General features: G+C 40.5%; 1 protein-coding gene across 10 annotated transcripts in view; it reads left to right on the forward strand.

Moving 5' to 3' along the window:
- ATXN1 (ataxin 1) overlaps positions 1-21082 on the forward strand; it is a 635797-nt gene that overhangs the window by 380245 nt on the left and 234470 nt on the right. The window contains exon 1 of one of the 10 annotated variants that reach the window (XM_066268327.1): positions 6299-6318. The exons of the other annotated variants lie outside the window; for them this stretch is intronic. The gene's annotated coding sequence lies outside the window, so the exon portion shown is untranslated. Of the gene's footprint in view, positions 1-6298; positions 6319-21082 lie in introns of those variants that run through there. 10 annotated transcript variants of the gene reach the window in all.

The raw sequence follows: 21082 nt of genomic DNA on the forward strand, positions 1-21082 counted from the left end.
AAGACACAGCTGAAAACAAGAAATGGGGAGGAGGGGCAGTAATTCAGGTCTCCATGGAGATCTGAGATATACCTACCCCTACTGAAGCTAGAAAACACCCTGCCCCCAGAGAGATTAACTGGTAGAAGAGGCCTTCAGAGTCTCAGGTTACACCCACTGCATTCCTGGATACAGTTTCAAATAATCCCCCTGCTGAGATCAGTAAACAAGACTATCACCTGTTAAGAAAACTAACAAATCAAGACTTCAAAGTGGCCCAAATCCAAAAGTGGATTACAAATAGTTAAGAAAACTAACAAATCAAGACTTCAAAGTGGCCCAAATCCAAAAGTGGATTACAAATAATAGTTGATGTCAACCCAAGAAGACCTAGAAATAACACAATTGAAAACTGGAGGCAGGCAACACCAAGCCTAGACTCAACCAGCTATACAAACAAAACACACAGACATAATGAGAAGACAGAGAAGTGCAATCCAAATGAAACTGCAAGAGAAACCCTCAGGAGATGAACTGAGTGATATGGAAATAATTAATCTTCCAGATGCGAAGTTCAAAATAATGATTGTAAGGATGCTTAGGGATCTTAGAACAACAATGGATGGTCATTACGAACACCTAAATAAAGAAATAGGAAGTATAAAAAAAGGACATTGAAATATTAAAAAAGAATGATAAATACAATATCAGAAATGAAGACCACAATGGAAGGAATAAAAAACAGGTTGGATAGAGCTGAGGATTGAATCAGCGAGTTGGAGGACAACTTTAATGAAGGCAAGAAAACAGAGAAGAAAAAAGAAAAGAGACTCAAAAAGTCTGAGGAAAATCTTAGAGAGCTCTGTGACAACATGAAGAGAAATAATATCCGCATCATAGGGGTTCCTGAAGAAGAAGAGAAAGAACAAGGGATAGAGACTTTGTTCAATCATATCATAGCTGAAAAATTCCGTAAATTAATGTAGTCGAAACTCTCACAAGTTCAAGAAGCACAGAGAACTCCATTAAAGAGAAACTCAAAGAAACTTACACTAAGACACATCATAATTAAAACACCAAAGCTAAGTGATAAAGAGAAAATATTAAAAGCTGCAAGAGAAAAAAAAAGCTCTCACCTACAAAGGAGCCCCCATAAGGATGACATCTGACTTCTCAACAGAAACACTTGAGGCCAGAAGGGAATGGCAAGAAATATTCAAAGTAATGCAGAGCAAGAACCTACAACCAAGACTACTTTATCCAGCAAGGCTATCATTTAAAATTGAAGGAGTAATAAAAAGCTTCCCAGACAAAAAAAAAAAACACCTCAAGGAATTCATTACAAACAAACCAATGCTGCAGGAAATGTTAAAGGGCCTGTTGTAAACAGATCAAAGTGGGAAAATAATATAGCAAAAGAGGAATACAGCAGCAGACGAAATAGCTCAGTTGGGAGAGCATTAGACTGAAAAGAGGAATACAGCTTTAAAGAATAAAATGGCAGTAAGCAACTACATATCAATAATAACCTTAAATGTAAATGAATTAAATAATCCAATTGAAAGACATAGGGTAGCTGCATGGATAAGAAAACAGGACCCGTACATATGCTGTCTTCAAGAAACACACCTTAAAGCAAAAGATGCACATAGATTGAAGGTAAAAGGATGGAAAAAACCATTTCATGCAAATGGAAATGAAAAAAAGCTGGGGTAGCAATACTATATCAGACAAAATGGACTTTAAAACAAAGGATATAGTAAGAGATAAAGAAGGCCACTACATAATGATAAAGGGAGTAATCCAACAGGAAGATAAAACTATTATAAATATCTATGCACCTAATATAGGAGCACCTAAAATATATGAAGCAGATTTTGATGGGCGAGATCAACAGCAATACTATAATAGTAGGGGATTTCAATACCCCACTAACATCACTAGATAGATCCTCAAGAAAGAAAATTAACAAAGAAACAGCAGACTTAAAGGACACACTAGATGAACTCATTTAATAGATATCTTCAGAACCTTTCACCCTAAAGCAGCAGAATATACATTCTTTTCAAGTGCTCATGGTACATTCTCTAGGATAGACCACATGTTAGGGCACAAAAGTGGTCTCAACAAATTTAAGAAAATTGAAATCATATCAAGCACTTTCTCTGATCACAATGGCATGAAACTAGAAATGAACCACAACAGAAAAGCTCAAAAATTCTCAAACATATGGAAACTAAATAGCAGATTGTTAAATAACAAATGGATTAAGAATGAGATCAAAGAAGAAATAAAAAAATTTCTAGAAACGAATGATAATGAGCATACAACAACTCAAAATTTATGGGACACAGCAAAAGCAGTACAGAAAGGGAAGTTCATAGCACTACAGGCACAGTTTAAGAAGCTAGAAAAAGCTCGAATAAACAACTTAACCCTGCATCTAAAAGAACTAGAAAAAGAACAGCAAGTAAAGCCCAAATGTAGTAGAAGGAAGGAAATAATAAAGATCAGAGCAGAAATAAATGACATAGAGGCTAAAGAAACAATACAGAGGATCAATGAATCTAGGAGCTGGTTCTTTGAAAAGGTAAGCAAGATCGATGAACCTTTAACTAGACTCACCAAGAAAAAAAGAGGACTCAAATAAATAAAATTAGAAAAGAGAGTGGAGAACTAACAACTGATACAACAAAAATACAAAATATTGTAAGAAAATACTATGAAGAACTGTATGCCAAAAAACTAGACAACCTAGAAGAAATGGACAAATTCCCTGAAACATGCAATCTTCCAAAAATCAATCTGGAAGAATCAGAAAACCTAAACAGACCAATTACACCAAATGAGATCGAAACATTTATCAAAAAACTCCCAACAAAGAAAAGTCCGGGGCCTGATGGCTTCACAAGTGAATTCTACCAAATATTCAAAGAAGAACTAATTCCTATCCTTCTCAAGCCATTTCAAAAAATACAAGAGGAAGGAAGACTTCCAAGCTCCTTTTATGAGGCGAATGTAATTCTGATTCCAAAACCAGGCAAAGACAACACAAAGAAAGAAAATTATAGGCCAATATCCCCGATGTGAATATAGATGCTAAAATCCTTAACAAAATATTAGCAAACCGGATCCAACAATATATGGAAAAAATCATACACCATGATCCAGTGCTATTTATTCTGGGGAGGCAAGGCTGATACAAACTCTCAGCAAAGTGAGAATACAGGGAACATACTTCAACATGATAAAAGCCATCTATGACAAACCCACAGCCAACATCATACTCAATGGGCAAAAATTAAAAGCAATCCTCTTAAGATCAGGAACAAGGCAGGGGGCCCCCTTTCACCACTCTTATTCAACATAGTCTTGGAAGTCCTAGCCACAGCAATCAGATAAGAAGAAGAAATAAAAGGCATTCAGTTGGAAATGAAGAAGTAAAACTATCATTATTTGCAGATGATATGATATTGTTTCTAGAAAACCCTAAAGTCTCAATCAAAAAACTACTGGACCTGATAAATGAATTCAGCTAAGTGGCAGGATATAAAATTAATACTCAGAAATCAGAGGCATTTTTATACACCAACAATGAACAGTCAGAAAAAGAAATTAAGGAGACAATCCCCTTCACTATTACAACCAAAAAAATAAAGTACCTAGGAGTACATTTAACCAAGGAGACTAAAGACTTGTACTCAGAAAATTATAAAACATTGATAAAAGAAATCAAGGAAGATACAAACAAGTGAAAGCATATACCATGCTCATGGTTAGGAAGAATAAACACCATTAAAATGTCTATATTACCCAAAGCAATCTATAAATTCAATGCAATACCAATTAAAATACCAATGACATTCTTTAAAGATATAGATCACATATTCCAAAAATTTATATGGAACCAAAAAAGAACATGAATAGCCTCAGCAATCTTAAAAAAGAAGAATAAGGCCCTGGTCGGTTGGCTCAGTGGTAGAGCATCGGCCTGGCGTGCAGGAGTCCTGGGTTCGATTCCCGGCCAGGGCACACAGGAGAAGCGCCATCTGCTTCTTCACCCCTCCCCCTCTCCTTCCTCTCTGGCTCTCTCTTTCCCTCCCGCAGCCAAGGCTCCATTGGAGCAAAGTTTGCCAGGGCGCTGAGGATGGCTCTGTGGCCTCTGCCTCAGGCGCTAGAATGGCTCTGATTGTGGCAGAGCGACACCCCAGATGGGCAGAGCATCGCCCACTGGTGGGCATGCCGGGTGAATCCCGGTCAGGCGCATGCGGGAGTCTGTCTGACTGCCTCCCCGTTTCCAACCTCAGAAAAATGCAAAAAAAGAAAAGAAAAAAAAAGAACTTCTAAATCTCAACACCAGGAAGACAAACAATCCAATCAAAAAATGGGCAAAAGAGCCTGACCTGTGGTGGCGCAGTGGATAAAGCATCAACCTGGAAACACTGAGGTTGCCGGTTCAAAACCCTGGCTTGCCTGGTCAAGGCACATATGGGAGTTGATCCTTCCTGCTCCTCCCCCTTCCCTCTCTCTCTCCCCCACTCCTCTCTAAAATGAATGAATAAATAAATAATTTTTAAAAATGGGCAAAAGAAATGAATAGACACTTTTCCAAAGAGGACATAGAGATGGCCAATAGACATATGAAAAAATGCTCAATATCACTAATCATTAGAGAAATGCAAATTAAAAACACAGTGAGATATCACCTCACACCAGTTAGAATGGCGCTCATCAACAAAACAACACAGAATAAGTGCTGGAGAGGATGTGGAGAAAAGGGAACCCTCCTGCACTGCTGGTAGGAATGCAGACTGGTGCAGCCACTGTGGAAAACAGTATGGAGATTCCTCAAAAAATTGAAAATCGAACTGCCTTTTGACCCAGCTATCCCACTTTTAGTAATATATCCCAAGAACACCATAAAACTGTTCCAAAAGGAGAAATGCACCCCCATGTTTATGGCAGCGTTGTTCACAGTAGCAAAGATCTGGAAACAGCCCAAGTATCCGTCAGAGGACAAGTGGATTAAAAAGCTTTAGTACATATACACTATGGAATACTACTCAGCCATAAGATATGATGGCATCGGATCATTTACAATAACATGGATGGACCTTGATAACGTTATACGGAGTGAAATAAGTAAATCAGAAAAAACTAAGAAGTATATGAATCCATACATAGATGGGACATAAAAATGAGACTCAGAGACATGGACAAGAATGTGATGGTAACGGGGGTGGGAGAGGTAACGGGGAGGAAAAAGGAGGGGGTGCGGGGAGGGGAGGGGCACAAAGAAAACCAGATAGAAGGTTATGGAAGACAATTTGACTTTGGGTGAGGGGTATGCAGCATAATCAAATGTCAAAATAATCTGGAGATGTTTTCTCTCAACATATGTACCCTGATTTATCAATGTCATTGCATTAAATTTATAATAATAATAAAAAGAAAAAGAATATATATACACACACACACACACACGAGAAAAAAACCTTTTATCCCACAGTGAAAAGAATTAGAAACAGTACTGTTTCATATAAACTTCTAGATGATGATATCAATTTTTTTTTCCACAGGATAAGGCACTATAAGTTACTTTTCAGCAGAAAAGTGGTGCTTGGGTGACATGCCGCTACCCCTAGGGAGTGAGGTGTGGCCATATGGGAAGGAGGGGCAGAGCTTGCTTGGGCAGGTGGGCTTGGCTGCCCCAGGCTCTAAACTCGAGGGCTGGTCATTCTCAAGGACCATTTGTGGACATACCACGTTTTAGAGCTTCACTTTCTGTAAAGAATTTGTTCTTTATTTCCCAGTGAACTTTACCAGGTTCAGACACAAGGTTGTAGCTTTTTAAAAAAAGATCGTCTTTTTCCTACTTGTGAGTTGTTTCTGGCTGCCGTGAAGGCATGTGGGCTCTCTGAAAACAGGGTTTACTAGGGGCACCTGCTACACTTGGGAGTATTGGAGGGCTACCGGATTTTCCCTCCACCTGGAGCTTTGCCGTAAAAACGTGCTTCTGAGTCCTGGGTGGAGCAGGGAAAGGATCAATGCAGGGGAGGGGGAGAAGTTGACAATGCTGTACATCCCTTACCATAATCATCTCTTCCCTTACAGAGGCACAGTGCTCTTTGCTATTTGTAGAGAGCAATTTAGGTTTATATTAAGGAATGAATAAATATGATACATCTCATCTGGAGTGCATGCAAATTGGGAATGCTGATGATTGTGTGGCTGTGTCTCAAATCTGAACAGAAGCAGGAGCCCATTGCAAGCCTGGGGTGCTTCGCATGTCCCTCCCCCATCACGTGCCTGATGATCTGGAGCACCTTGGACAGTGGGGTAAAGATTATCCTTTTTTAAAATGTCTCTCGGTATTGTGCCCTACATTTTAGGGCCTTAATGCACTTCATAAACCTTCAGGTAATTCCAGGTAGTAGATTTTCCCCCCGGAAGGTCGTAAGAGATAATTTTACATGGAGGTGCATGTGTGTTCAGTCTGAACTGGAGCGTTGTCCTGTTCGCATCATTTAGCATGGTGAGAAACTCTTTGTGGTTCATTCTGCAGTTCACATCCCACTTCTCCTTAGAGGATTGGGTGCTCAAGACCAGAAGGTCATCAGTACTTAGTTTCAGTCATGCCAGTGTGTGAGTTGTGTTTGGCTTTGTGTGCCTTTGACCAGGTCACCTTGTGGGGATGAAACTTCCCTGGGCTTTGAATGGGTAGACTAGACTGAGGCTCTCGGAGAAGCCCCCAGCTCTGATGTTCTGTTCTGAAATACCTGTCTGCCTGCTGAGAACCTGCATGGCTGGACACAGGTCAGCCTCAGGACCATTCTAGCAGTTGTTCCCTCTCCCTGACTGACTTTTCCACTGCTATGGAGGGAAGCCTGCCACTTTGACGATGCCCAGATTGGGCTGTACGTGCTCAGCCCTCAGGAGCAGCTTGCAAGGCCCCTGAGCACACTTTGCCCTCTGCTGCTCTGCTTGGCAATGAAAAAGTAGGGCACTAGAGGTTGCCCCCTTTCCATTATCAGTAGGGGAAATCCCTGGGGCTGAAGAAGGAACAGATACAGAACAGCTCCAAAGGAAGAAACGGAAAGAGATGCCTGAGAAAGGAGGCTGAGAACAGGTGTCTCTGAGCCCTGCCTCTACCGAGAGGAAGAGAAACCAGAGCCCTGATGGTTATAAGGAGAAGGAATACTGTGGGACTTGAAGGAGGTGCTCGGTTGCCCTGTCTTGCAGTTTCAGGGGGCTTTGGGCAGAGACCCGTTGGTGCTCATGCTTTGCTCTGGGTCGGAGGTCCTGGCAGCGCCATGTGCTGCTGTGTGGGGTTCTCCACCTGTGTTTCGCAGAGCCCTGTGGCTTTGGGGAAATCAGGGGCCCTGTGCCGAACTCCACCTCTCTCCACCAGGCAGCTCCCCTTTTATTGCCGTTCTATTTTGAGGTTATGTAAAAGATTTTTTTTGTTTTATTGAAAGCATTTCCTGGTTTTAAAAAATGTAGAAAACATTGGTAAGTTGTGGAAGAGCTGATAGTCAAAGCAATATGACCTTAGACAGGTAATTTGCATTCCTCGAGTCTCATTTTTCTTACTTGGAAGCAAGAGTAATCATATATTCTTAGTCTGTCTCACAGAATGATTGAAGGATTCATGCCTTCATTCCACACACATGTATTGAACAACATCCTTCGGCAACCTCTGCTGGGAGAGAAATTTGTAAGTAAATATGTGGGCTAGTTATTCCAAGGAGAGGGATAAAGCCTGTGTAAAATCCACAAGGGTAAATTGTTGCTGCTGCTGTTGTTGTTAGCTAGACAGTTTGATCGAGTGATTGTGGAGCCTAACTGTTGGTTTAAATCCCCAATCAAAATGACCAGTGTAACTTCAAGCACCTTACTTAACCTCCTTCTGCCTCAGTGTTCCCGCATGTACAATGGGGATAATAATAAGTTGTAGTTCATTTCGTTGCTGGGAGGGCTAAATGAGTTAGCATGTCTAATTAATTGAAACAATGACTAGTAGCTAGTAACCACTCTCCTCCAGTCTTTATTATTGTTATTATTTTACCAGCACATTGTGAAATTGGTGCAGTGTAGCAAGTTCTTGATGCAAGTGTCAGGTGTACTGTTTTTGGTCCTCCGCACTGCAGTCCCTTGTCACCGTACTTTTAATTTTGTCTTCTCTCCTGCCTTGCGAGTCCCCAGGAGACGCATCCTGTGTCTGAGAGGGAAGGCCAGGGAAACATCGTGTCACAGAAGAGTGCCAGACACTGCTCTATTTTTCGTTGCATGGGTTTTCTTCTCTCTCTCTTCTTTTTCCAAACAAAGGCTGTGCTTTGCAGAAAGGATTCTTCTGAGTTCCGCGTATCATCTGCCTTTAAGGGTGTAATTTGTTTCTGATGTATGCAGGATGCTCCCCTGAGATGGCCTTGTGGGTGGTGGGCAGAGGCCTCCTGCATTGATCGACGATATAACGGTTCTATAGTGGGCGAATGAGGTCATTCTCATCGTGTTACTTGAGCCTGTGACCTTGAGGCCAATCAGATGACCAAGCTCCATAGGTGGATCCCTAGTTAGAGAATGTCCTTGTTTAAAGGTAAATTGGTGTGAGGGTGACTCATAGTTTTAAAGAAATGACTGAAAGCGAATTGCTTGTCCCTTGGTGAGAGGCTGTCTATATTAATAAACTTTAACACCCTCCCTCCTCCAGGCCTTGGGTAGACTGTTTGGGCTGATTTTCAAGAGTCCCTTTATCTGTGCTTTTCTCTTATCTTCCTCATTAGATTCCAATTCTCTCTTAAACTGACATGACAGTGTATAATATCGTCAGTGTGAGTTCAGAGCAAAATACTCAGGCCTCTGAGCTAGTTGGCTGAGTTGCTAATTTTTCCTTTTTAAAAATTCATCAGTGGGGTGGGACGAAACTGAAGAGGAAAAAATATATATATATTTTTACGGGGACAGAGAGTCAGAGTGAGGGATAGACAGGGACAGACAAACAGGAATGGAGATGAGAAGCATCAATCATTAGATTTTTGTTGCGCATTGCAACACCTTAGTTGTTCATTGATTGCTTTTTCATGTGTCTTGACCACGGGCCTTCAGCAGACTAACTCCTTGCTCGAGCCAGCGACCTTGGGTCCAAGCTGGTGAGCTTTGCTCAAACCAGATGAGCCCGCACTCAAGCTGGCGACCTTGGGATCTTGAACCTGGGTCCTCCATATCCCAGTCCAACGCTTTATCCACTGCGCCACTGCCTGATCAGGCGGAAAAGATTTTTAATATAAGAAAAGAGAGGAAATAAGTATGATGATAAAATCTGCATGCAAAACACCCTGTTGGAAAAGAAGTGGACTGTACAGTTTTACATTTAATTTGGATATACACTTTAACCTTCAAAGTATGAGGTTCTGTCTGCTAGCAGCCTTGCTGTTGCTGACCAGGCTTTATCACCTTGGAATAGGTACAGGTCTGAAATGAACAGACTGAGTGGCTGGACCAATGAAAGGTAGTGGGTAGAGGGGCGGTTGGTTGAATAGGTATTTGGAAATCATTGAGTAGTAATCAGTTGTTTTGGTGTTTGGTCATAATAACAAATGCTTACATAGTTTCATGTGCCAATACTGTCTTCAGTGCTTTTTTTTACATGTTAACCCTTTAATACTTTATAGTATTAAAAGTACTATAAAGTACTACATTGTTAGGAATTTTGTAAGTACTACATTGTTAGGAATTTTGTATCCAAAGGCAGTGAAGTTATTAAGTCCTTTGTTCAGGTTCACTTGGATCCAAGTTTTGGCTCCAGAGTTGGTGCCCTGATCACTTACAGTCTCTCACTGTCAGAGAAAACCAGCGTCTTGGGGGAACAGAGAAAAAAGGGATTCTTGTTCCCAGTGGGCATATTTCTTGTGCAGGTAGAAATATTTAATTATTTCAAAGGGTTTCACCAAATGTACTCATCTGGCAAGTTGCCAAAAAGCCCACCATGATCAGTTTGGGAGATGGCACATGTCATTCCTGAGAAGTGAGACTTTCCTTCCTAGTCAGAAGTCTCTTTTTGCCTGTACCATGGTTGTTTTCTGATTGTGATGTCATTTCCAATAATCTGCAGCTACTCACCCAGCAGAGCCCTTCTCTGAGGGCAAGCAGAGAGCTGGCACTCTTCCGTGGTGGCATCACTCGGCAGAATAAGAACACTTTTCCTGTGGCAGTTGGTGAGGCTGTTGATTTGCAGAGTAGGATAGCAAGGAAATGCTCTAGACAGCTTTAATGATGGCTGGTACTAATGAATTTGTCAAGCATCTAAACTCAGAATAATGTACAGCTAAAATGATCTGCAGGCCCTGGCCTGTTGGCTCAAAGGTAGAGTGTCGGCCCAATGTGTAGAAGTCCCAGGTTCAATTCCCAGCCAGGGCACACAGGAGAAGCACCCATCTGCTTCTCCACCCCTCCCCCTCTCCTTCCTCTCTGTCTCTCTCTTCCCCTCCCGCAGCCAAGGCTCCATTGCAGCAAAGTTGGCCCAGGTGCTGAGGATGGTTCCATGGCCTCTGCCTCAGGTGCTAGAATGGCTCAGGCCACAACAGAGCAATGCCCCAGATGGGCAAAGCATCACCCCCTGGTGGGCATGCTGGATCCCCGTTGGGTGCATGCGGGCATCTGTCTGACTGCCTCCCGGCTTCTAACTTCTGAAAAATACAAAAAAAAAAAGAAATCAGCAGTAGATTTTAACTTTTATAAAAGATAACAATCTGATACCGGAATTAGAAGAAGCGTATTTTTCCTAAATCTTTTTATGAACTTCTGTCTCAGGAAAAACTTCATATTAAACAAATAAACACAATGTCCTAAAAGAAATAAGTGCCTTATACACTATTTAACTAAAATATTTATTGACAATCATGATAGATTTTTGAACTGTGAAAGTACATCTGTTAAAATTCATCCAAGCCACAAAGATGATTGGTGGGCCCATGTGTAGTATGAAGGTCTACAAAGTCTATAGCTTGTATACTATCTGGCTTTTTGCTGACGAATGAACACTGGCTTCATGTCTATTACTTAACAGCCTAATTGCAGCACAGTGGCAAAAGTGTTGTCTTTCTTTCACTCCTCAGGGGAGATGTGTTCTGTAAAAGAGGTTAAAAGGAGAAATCAGGAAACTGTTTTTTAAAAACAAGTTGCCAAAAAAGTAGTCAGATACTTGGGTCAAATAAAATATTCCTGAGAAACTTTTTTATTATGACCATGCAGAGGTGTTCACAAGAGACTTTTCCCCAGAATTTTATTGTGAAAAATGTCAAATATACAGAAAAGTTGAAAGTGTTGTACAGTTAACACCCATATACCCACCTGTATAAAACTTTCTTGTGCCTCAGTGTTCTGTCCAATGGGGATAATAATAGAACCTATCTCACTGGGTTGTTAGGACTAAATGAGTTAATATTTATAGATTAACTGACACATAGTAAGCACTCTACACGGTTTATTATTGTTACTATTCTCAATTATCTCACCAGCTGTGCAACCCTCAGTAAATTACCTAGCTTCTCTGTGCTTCAGTTTTCTCACCTGGAAGGGAAATAATAATAGTGCTACTTGCTTTATTGAGTTGCTGTGAGGAGTAATGAGTTAAAACTTCTAAAGCTCTTAGAACAGTTCAACATAGCTTCAACTTGAATTTAACCAATTACTAACTCTGTTATCTTTGCAAAATGGTTCTATCTTTATTGTTCTCCTCTGTAAAATGTGAATAAAACTAATTTTCTTAGGAATGGGAGCATTAAGCAAAATAGTACATGTAAGTCATGTAATAGAGTATCTAGCAGAATTTTTTTTATTATTATTTACTGAAGTTCCTACTTTATTCAAATTTCCTTAGTTTTTACCTGATATCCTTTTTCTGTTCCAGGGATTCTTCCAGGATACCACATTATATATAGTCATCCTGTCTCCTTAACCTCCTCTAGAATGTGACGATTGTTTTTGATGACCTTGACAATTCTGAGGAGTGCTACTCAGTCATTTTGTGGAATGTCCCTCAGTTGGGGCTTTTCCTTTGTTTTTGAAAAACCCCAATTGAAGGACGTGCTTCAAAATGACTGAGCAGTACTCCTCAAAATTGGTAAATTGCCATTTTTCATCACATAATATATATATCAAAGATACATGCTATCAGTGTGACTTATCCCTGTTGATGGCAACCTTGATCCCCTGGCTGAGGCTGTGCCTGTCAGGCTTCTGCAGTGTGAAGTGACTCCTTCCCTACTCATGCTGCCCCCCTCCTGTCGCTGCCCCCCTCCTGCCGCCGCCCCCCTCCTGCCCTGCCGCCGCCCCTCCTGCTTCTGCCCCCCTCCTGCCGCTGCCCCCTCCTGCCACTGCCCCCTCCTGCCGCTGCCCCCTCCTGCTGCTGCCCTCGGCAGAGGAAACTCACGCCTAAGGGCTAGGGAGCTGTGTCTGTGTCCTGGAGGGTGGTGTGTCTATGTGAATTATTTAGAATTCTGCACAGAACATTTGTCTCTTTTCCTCCCTTTATTTATTTATTCAATCATTTCTTTATATCAGTATGATCTCATGGATATTTATTTTATACTTTGGGTTATAATCCAATAGTACTATGTTATTTATTTTGTTTCTCAGATTTTTCCAGTCTGGACCATTGGCTGCTCTTTCAGAAATGTTAAGAATATTGTCCTTGTTTTCCTTTGCTGTGCCCTAACATTGTGTTGTTGTTTTGTATTGTTTTTGAGCATTTCCTTCATGCTCATCTTGACTATTTCCTGCCCCAATCTTAGCATAAGCTGTTTCTCCAGGGAGCTTCCCTTCCTTTTGGGGGGGAATGGTATTAGAAGCCAAGATCTGGGCACTGGGGCTTACAGAAATTTTATGCTCAGCCAATACTATATAGTTCTCTGCCTTCCTTTTGTGGACATGTGGCAGGTTCGGTAGTGAGCTCCCCTGCGCACGCTCCGTACCGCACACCCTTGTCGGTCACCACTCTGGTTTTGCTGATGAGCCTGGCTCCCTGGAGCTGACTGGACAGAAGTCAGCTCAGCTGGTCAAGTCAGCAGATTAAGTCTGCTCAGCTCAGGTAGAACTCTGTGCTGTGAGGACTTCCTCTCCTGGAACCCACCCCTCGGGAACATTAACATAGAAGTGCTGTAGATATTCAGACTAAAGGAAGGACAGTGTGACCGAAGAGTATTTGGAGAAAGCTACTTATGTAAGATTGGACTGGAGCCCACTCCATTCCAGATAAGCACACAAGAAGCCAAGGTGTAGAAACATGAACAGATACGCTTTAGTAGATAAGAAGAGGCCTGAAATTAATGAAGGACTTTAGCTTTTTGGGGTTTATTTTAAAGGTGAAGCTGGGTTTATTGATCTTGGTGGGATGAGGGAAATGGGCTTCTGCCAGCTTGCACCGGCTCTCATGAGCCAGTTGTTAACTTTTCAGGAATTTTGAGAACAAGTTGGCATCATATTGCTAGCTTGAAATCGGCCATGGTGGGAGTGTTTACACTATGGAAATCTGCACGTGCTCCAAATTGGGGCTCCTCTCCCCTCCAGCTGTTTGTTGAACATTTCCTTGCACACCACTGGCCTTAGATATCTAAACATCTACTATATATCCTGACTCTGAATTTATTTTTTTTCTTTACCAGTTTTTTTCATATACATTCCTTTCATGCTTTGAATTGTCTGACAAAAACTGTTAAAAAAAAAGTTACAGTGAAATGTGTGCCCTTACACAAAAAATGCATTTTACTGCACATTGGTTAAAACTCCGACAGCCAGAAAATATAGTGAAGTAGGGTATTTGGGACCCTTTTATGGACATTTTGTATAACTCGGTTGGAAATGTATGACCCAGCCTTCTACCCTATTTCGACAGTATGAGAAGATACGTCATCACCGAGGGTGGTAATGACTGTCATAAGCAACAAGACCATAGGCTTTTCCTTCACTGCTATGGTTGGCTTGGGTTGGAGGTATCTTTCTCTTTCTTATCAAGAATATAGGAAAAAATGGTGTAATTTTCCTTCAGTTAAGAGACCATGACTCAGCATCATTCTGCTTGTAGTAGGGAATGAAGCCCTATATTAGCTTGACTTTTGTGAGGGTGATACCTGAGTAATCCACAGACTACTGCTATGCAAATAGGGACAGTTTTCATGAGGTCACCTCTTGTACATGGTATTTGGTCATTCAGAGTCATTCAGAGTTAGTCAACTCAGAGAGTTATGTTTCAAGAGAGTCAACTAAAAGTAACTACATGTGTGAGCAAGGAGAGAGGGTTAGAGAGAGGAAGAGGCTTTTCTTACCCAGGTTGGGGGTTTTCACTGTCATTCTATGCTCTTTCCTCTGTTCCCCCATCAGAAATGGTAAACTTTCCTAACTACTGTTATTGGCTTTACTCTTGATCCACTGTCCAGTGGAACCTCTGAGGTTATAGCACTCGGAAAAGAAGATGACTGACATCCTGGCCATCTCACGAACCGTAGGTGCAGAGTTCACCCTGAATCACAGGAGCCTCAGATTCTCTTTCGGTCTGAAAGATTGCTAGTTGTGGAGGCTCTCAGATTTTAGCTGATTTCCTGAGAGCCTCAGACCAGGTCGCAGATCCTCAGTTGCCTCCCGTAGACCAGTCCTCTCAAGCGTAACTGCCTGGAACCTTCTTGGGACATCCTGGTCTAAAGAGATCACCTAAACAGCTCCTTTAGAGAGCCAAGTAATCACAAGTTTCCTTTTCACATATATATATATATATATATATATTATATATATATATAACAAAATTTACTATTTTAAGTATATACAGTTCACTGACATTAAGTACATTCACATAGTTGTATAATCATCACTGCCATCCATCTCCAGAATGCTTTTCATCTTTCAAACTGAAACTTCATAAATATTAAATAAGGACTTTCCATTTCCCCATCCCTCAGCCCCTAGCAACTCCCATTCTACTTTCTGTCTCTGCATTTGACTACTTCTAGGTAACTCTTATGAGTGGAATTTTATATTTGTCCTTTTGTGGCTAGTGTATTTCACTCAGCATAATGCCCTCAAGGTTCATCCATGTGTAGCATATGTTAGAATCTCCTTCCTTTTTATGACTAAATAATATTCCATTGTATGTTTATATCACATTTTGTTTATTCACACTTGGGTTGCTCCCACCTGTTAGTTTTTGTTAATAATGCCTCTGTGGAAATGCAAATCAAAACTGCAATGAGATACCACCTCACACCTGTTCGATTAGCTATTATTAGCAAGACAGGTAATAGCAAATGTTGGAGAGGCTGTGGAGAAAAAGGAACCCTCATCCACTGTTGGTGGGAATGTAAAGTAGTACAACCATTATGGAAGAAAGTATGGTGGTTCCTCAAAAAACTGAAAATAGAACTACCTTATGACCCAGCAATCCCTCTACTGGGTATATACCCCAAAATCTCAGAAACATTGATACGTAAAGACACATGCAGCCCCATGTTTATTGCAGCATTGTTCACAGTGGCCAGGACATGGAAACAACCAAAAAGCCCGTCAATAGATGACTGGATAAAGAAGATGTGGCACATATACACTATGGAATACTACTCAGCCATAAGAAATGATGACATCGGATCATTTACAGCAAAATGGTGGGATCTTGATAACATGATACGAAGCGAAATAAGTAAATCAGAAAAAACCAGGAACTGCATTATTCCATACGTAGGTGGGACATAAAAGTGAAACTAAGAGACATTGATAAGAGTGTGGTGGTTACGGGGGGGGGAGGGGGAAAAGGGAGAGGGAAAGGGGGAGGGGGAGGGGCACAAAGAAAACTAGATAGAAGGTGACAGAGGACAATCTGATTTTGGGTGATGGGTATGCAACATAATTGAACGACAAGATAACCTGGACTTGTTATCTTTGAATATATGTATACTGATTTATTGATGTCGCCCCATTAAAAAAAAAATTAAAAAAAAAATTTAAAAAAAAATGCCTCTGTGAACTTGGGTTTACAAATATCTGTTCAAGTCTCTGCTTTCAATTCTTTCAGGTATGTACCTAGAAGTAGAATTGCTGGATCATATACTATTCTATATTTTTAAATTTTTGAGGGACCATCTTACTGTTTTGCATAGTAGTTGCACCATTTTATAGTCTTAGTAACAATGCACATGGATTGCATTTTCTCCACGTCCTGGCCAACCCATGTTATTTTCTTTTTTTTTTTTTCTTTTTCTTTTTGTGAGAGACACAAAAAGACATGAAGGGAGAGAGATGAAAAGCAGCAACTTGTAGTTGTGGCACTTCAGTTGTTCATTGATTGCTTCTCATATGTACCTTGTCTGGGGGTGGGGGGAGGAGCTCCAACCAAGCCAGTGACCCCTTGCTTAAGCCAGCAATATTGGGCTTCAAGTCAGCAACCTTTGAGCTCAAGCCAGTGACCATGGGGTCATATCTATGATCCCACACTCAAGCCAGCGACCCCGTACTCAAGCTGATGAGTTTGTGCTGAAGTGGGATGTGCCTATGCTCACGCTCGCAACCTCCAGGTTTCAAACCTGGGACCTCAGCATCCCAGGTCAGCACTATTCACTTGCACCATCACTGGTTAGTCTATTTTAATTTTGTTTGTTTTGTTATTTATAATAACTATCCTTAAGGGGTCTGGTTTGGGTTTGCATTTCCCTAATGATTAGTGACGTTAAGCATTTTCTCATGTGCTGTTTGGCCACTTGTATATCTTCTTTGGAGAAATTTCAGTTCTGGCCCTTTGTCCATGTTTAATCAGGTAGTGTATTTTTGTTGCACAGTGGTCTTCTTGCTCATCAAAATAATGTACTATTCAGGAGGCTATTAAGCATTTATATGGAGTTCTGTGGGGCAGTTTTTGCACGTATGTCATGTAGATGAATGTCCAGGGATGTATCACTGTAGAAGACTCCACCTGCCATCAAAGGATTTGCCTTGCTGCTTGTTTGAGGAAGCTCAGTGGTGGATGGGTACTGCAGAAATAAGCCATCTACTGCTTTCAGATACTGTGTGATATTGTGATCCAACATTTTACTGACCAAATTCCCCCTCTCTGGGGGAATGTGGGAAGCAGAGAATGTGTCTTAAAATTTCCCAGTCTAGTTGACCCTTGAACAACACAGGAGTCGGGTGCTGATCCCCTGCCCAGCTAAAAATCTGCATGTAACTTTTGACTCCTTGACAACTTAACTAGTACCAGCCTATGTTGACCAAAAGCTTTACCAGTAACATAAACAGTTGATTAACACATATTTTTATGTTATATATATATTATATACTGTGTTCTTACAATAAATAAGCTAGAAAAAGAAAATATTATTAAGAAAATCATAAGGGAAATACATTTATACTGAAAAAAAATGTGCATATAAGTGGACACATGCAGTCAAACTCATGTTGTTCAAGGGTCAACTATATAATGATATTCTAGATCAAGGACTGACCCAGGACCTATATTCTGCCACACTGTTTTTGTAAATAAAGGTTTATTGGCACACTACCATGTCCATTTGTGTAGTGTTGCCATGGCTGCTTTTGTGCTGCAATGGGACAGCTGAGTAAAAAAGCCTAAAATATTTGCTCTCTGGCCCTTTACTGAAAAAGTCTGCCAGCCCCTGGCTGTTCTAGACATTTAAGAGATGCCATTTTTAGAACTATATACAGTATAGTGATGTGGACTACTGACTGTTCACCGTATACTTGAGCACTTTGAAAACTATGAAGCTCACATAGATACAAGATATTATGGCTTTTAAGTATTTACTGAACTCTGTCTTTGTGTCCAGGACTGTGTTCTTAACGCCTCTGCTATTCGATTGGGGCAATAGCTTTCGTATCCAGATCACCAGGCTGCTGCCAGATGTGACTGAAATGTTTCTAACACAGGCAGCACTTTTTAAAGTCACAGTATCTCATCTCTTCTTTCCCCTGTGATATTTCCTATTTAATTGAACTTTGGTGAAGCAGCTCTGATCTTTAGCTGCACAGAGAGGAGTTATACTGCAGGGACATGGCCCTAAAGTGTAGGGCACAGAGAGCTTTCTGCCTTCACGCTAAAAATAGCATCCTGCTTCTCCCTCCACCTCCTCCAAGTTGGAGGTGCAGCTTTGCTAAGGCGGTAATGACCAATTTTGAAATTTTTAAATACTGTTAGTTTGCTGATTTTGCTCCTCCTTCTGTTCATTCTTTTGACCATTCATACAATACAAATGCTAACTGCTAGAAGAATTGCTAAGGTATATAGACACTGTCTTTGAGGAGTTTATATGGTGTGTTCGACAATTCAAGAATATTAAACATTGGCCTGACCAGGAGATGGTCCAGTGGATAGAACGTCGGACTGGAATGTGGAGGACCCAGGTTCGAGACCCCAAGGTTGCCAGCTTGAGCGCGGGCTCATCTGGTTTGAGCAAGGCTTACCAGCTTGAGCCCAAGGTCGCTGGCTTGAGCAAGGGGTAACTCGATCTGCTGTAGCCCCCTGGTTAAGGCACATATAAGAAATCAATCAATGAACAATTAAGGAACGGCAACAAAGAATTGATGTTTCTCATCTCCCTCCCTTCCTGTCTGTCTGTCGCTATCTGTCCCTCTCTCTGACTTTCTCTCTGTCTGTGCCACACAAAAAAGAATATTAAACATTGATTTTAAAATATTATATTTAATGCCTTTTGATATCATTGGAAATCTTACACACACATACACACACCCAAGAAATTATAAAACCAGGAGTGGCGTCTACCTGAAGATATACTGCTACAAAAATTAGAGGATATTTCAAAATGAATATGAAACGATTAAAAAAAGAAGCATTTGATTTTTTTTATTAAACAAGAACATCAGAAAATGACAAGCCAAAGAAAGTTGTTCAATTATGCAAATGAGATGTAAAACCAACTTTTATTTCATTGGTGGAAATGCACTCTACAAAAGACTGAAAGTACTAGAGTATCTGCACATTTCCTGATTCGCTAATTTTTGTGAGCAGTGTTTTTTCTTCCATAGAGTGGTAGGGTAGTCATTTTGTACAATGTAAGTAGAATCCTAATCATGGATGAATCTGGTAAGTTGTCACATTTTGCTACAGATACACTATTTATCTAAAAGACAAATAGAGTTCTTGTCCCATTACATAGACTCTTACTGCCTGAACTGAAATTTGTTAGTGAAGTGATAGGCATTGATTTTAAGAGTGCTAATGTATTAAAAACTTCATAGTTTTCCTTTACTTTTTGAGAAGGAAAGTTGACCTTTTTTTTTTCTATAATCTAATAATTAGTATTTCTCTTCCAGATCAGGCTCTCCAACCTGTAGTGATTTTAATTCCTTTCCTTGGAAACCACTCCCAGAATACTATCTCAGACCCTTTTAGTCATAGGCTTTCATGTTGAAAACAGAGGCTGATAAGAGTCCCTTTGCAAGTGGCTTTCAGTTGACATAGGAGGGCCATATTTCCTTATTTTTATATTTGTATGTTTTTACTCTCCCTAGGAACAGATTTCTACTGAATTTCATGGTCAGTATTTACAACCAGCACTTCTATTTGTAGACAGGCATTAGAATTCAGATATTGCTGTTGGAAGTACAAGTGACCTCTTAGAACAGCTTGGTGTCATTTGTGCACTTAGTAAGCATGCCTTCTTATTGGTAGTCCAATGAGAAGTCACTCATGGATGCATATTTTGCACATCTACTACAGATCCAGGCACTGTACTAGGTGTTGGGAATACAAAGATAAATGATATAAATTTCAGGCTTTTGGAGCTGGGCCACAATTTAGTGAAAGAGATGCACCCACAAAAATTTGTAATGAAATATGAAAATTGCTTCTTGTAGAGAATTGCACAACATGCAGTATTAATTTGTGAACTTACTTAAACCTTTAAATTGAGTTAGACTGTGGATAAATTTGTCAGATGAGACACATGTAACTATTACTACTTACTCTGAGGTAATCAGTAGAAAGTTGGTGGAATACAATGCATCTGTTGCAACCAGTGGCCCTCAGGAAGGCCCATCTCTTGTGCCACTTGTGTTCCTGCACATTCTTTATCTTTGGGCCACTAACATTGTATTCAGGTCAAATGAGAATGTGTTCCATCTGCCATGCTTTGATAACGGAAGTAAAATGCTGATGGAGATCATTTAAGATCGTCTCTGTGCTGTTGATTGCATGCTTGTGGCTCATAATCAGAATGATGCAAAGTAATTGTTAGACCATCTTACCATTTTGTGTCGCTGCAACTGTCAGCACTTTGCTCCTGCTGTTCTGCCCAAAGAACGCTTGTCTAGCACCTGTTGAGCAGCTAAAGCACAACTTATCACTGAGTGTCATGGGTAACTTTCCTTCTAGTATCCTCACTTGCTACTCCCGAAAAATAACCTGAAAAAGTAATATCTGATTATTGAGAGAAAGTGAGTGCTTATTTTTGTGTGTGTTTGACAGAATCCTAGATGCTATGGCTTTCATATACAGTCCACATGTATGTTGCTATGTTGCTTATCTCTTTTCTCTGTGGCCATGAAACCCAGACAAAACTAACATTGAATTCTTGCTTTGCCACTTATTAGGTAGGTGACCTGAAGATAGATTACTTGTCTTGAACCTGGTTTTTGTCATCTGTACCAATGGGACTAATAGAACCTATTTTATAAAAATTTTTTGAGGATCAGAGATAATAGATAAAAACTTGGCACAATATAGCCCCTCAGTAAATGGTGTCAGTTAATATTAAGGAATTTATTGCCTACTCAGGATGACACTGTACAATGACAAGACAAAATATTCCAATGTCTGTAGTTCAAAAATGTATTTTAAGTGTGGAATACGGTACCGGCACAGTTTTTCCTGGCTAGGTCATATTTACGAGAGACACACAATTGGATGATGATGTTGGAGTCTAAAACCATAATTTTTGATAACCATGTCTGCTGTGTAGAATGTGTCTAGGCCATCCCATATACACTGTCAAAGGGTATGAAGGTCCCTTGGAAAGCAAATTGAAGAATGTGCATAATTTAGCTTTGACTGCATAACAGAGTCATTCTATAGCACACAGCACAGCTTGACCAT

This window comes from Saccopteryx bilineata, chromosome 3, assembly GCF_036850765.1.
Source record: "Saccopteryx bilineata isolate mSacBil1 chromosome 3, mSacBil1_pri_phased_curated, whole genome shotgun sequence".
In the NCBI taxonomy this organism is placed as follows: Eukaryota; Metazoa; Chordata; class Mammalia; order Chiroptera; family Emballonuridae; genus Saccopteryx; species Saccopteryx bilineata.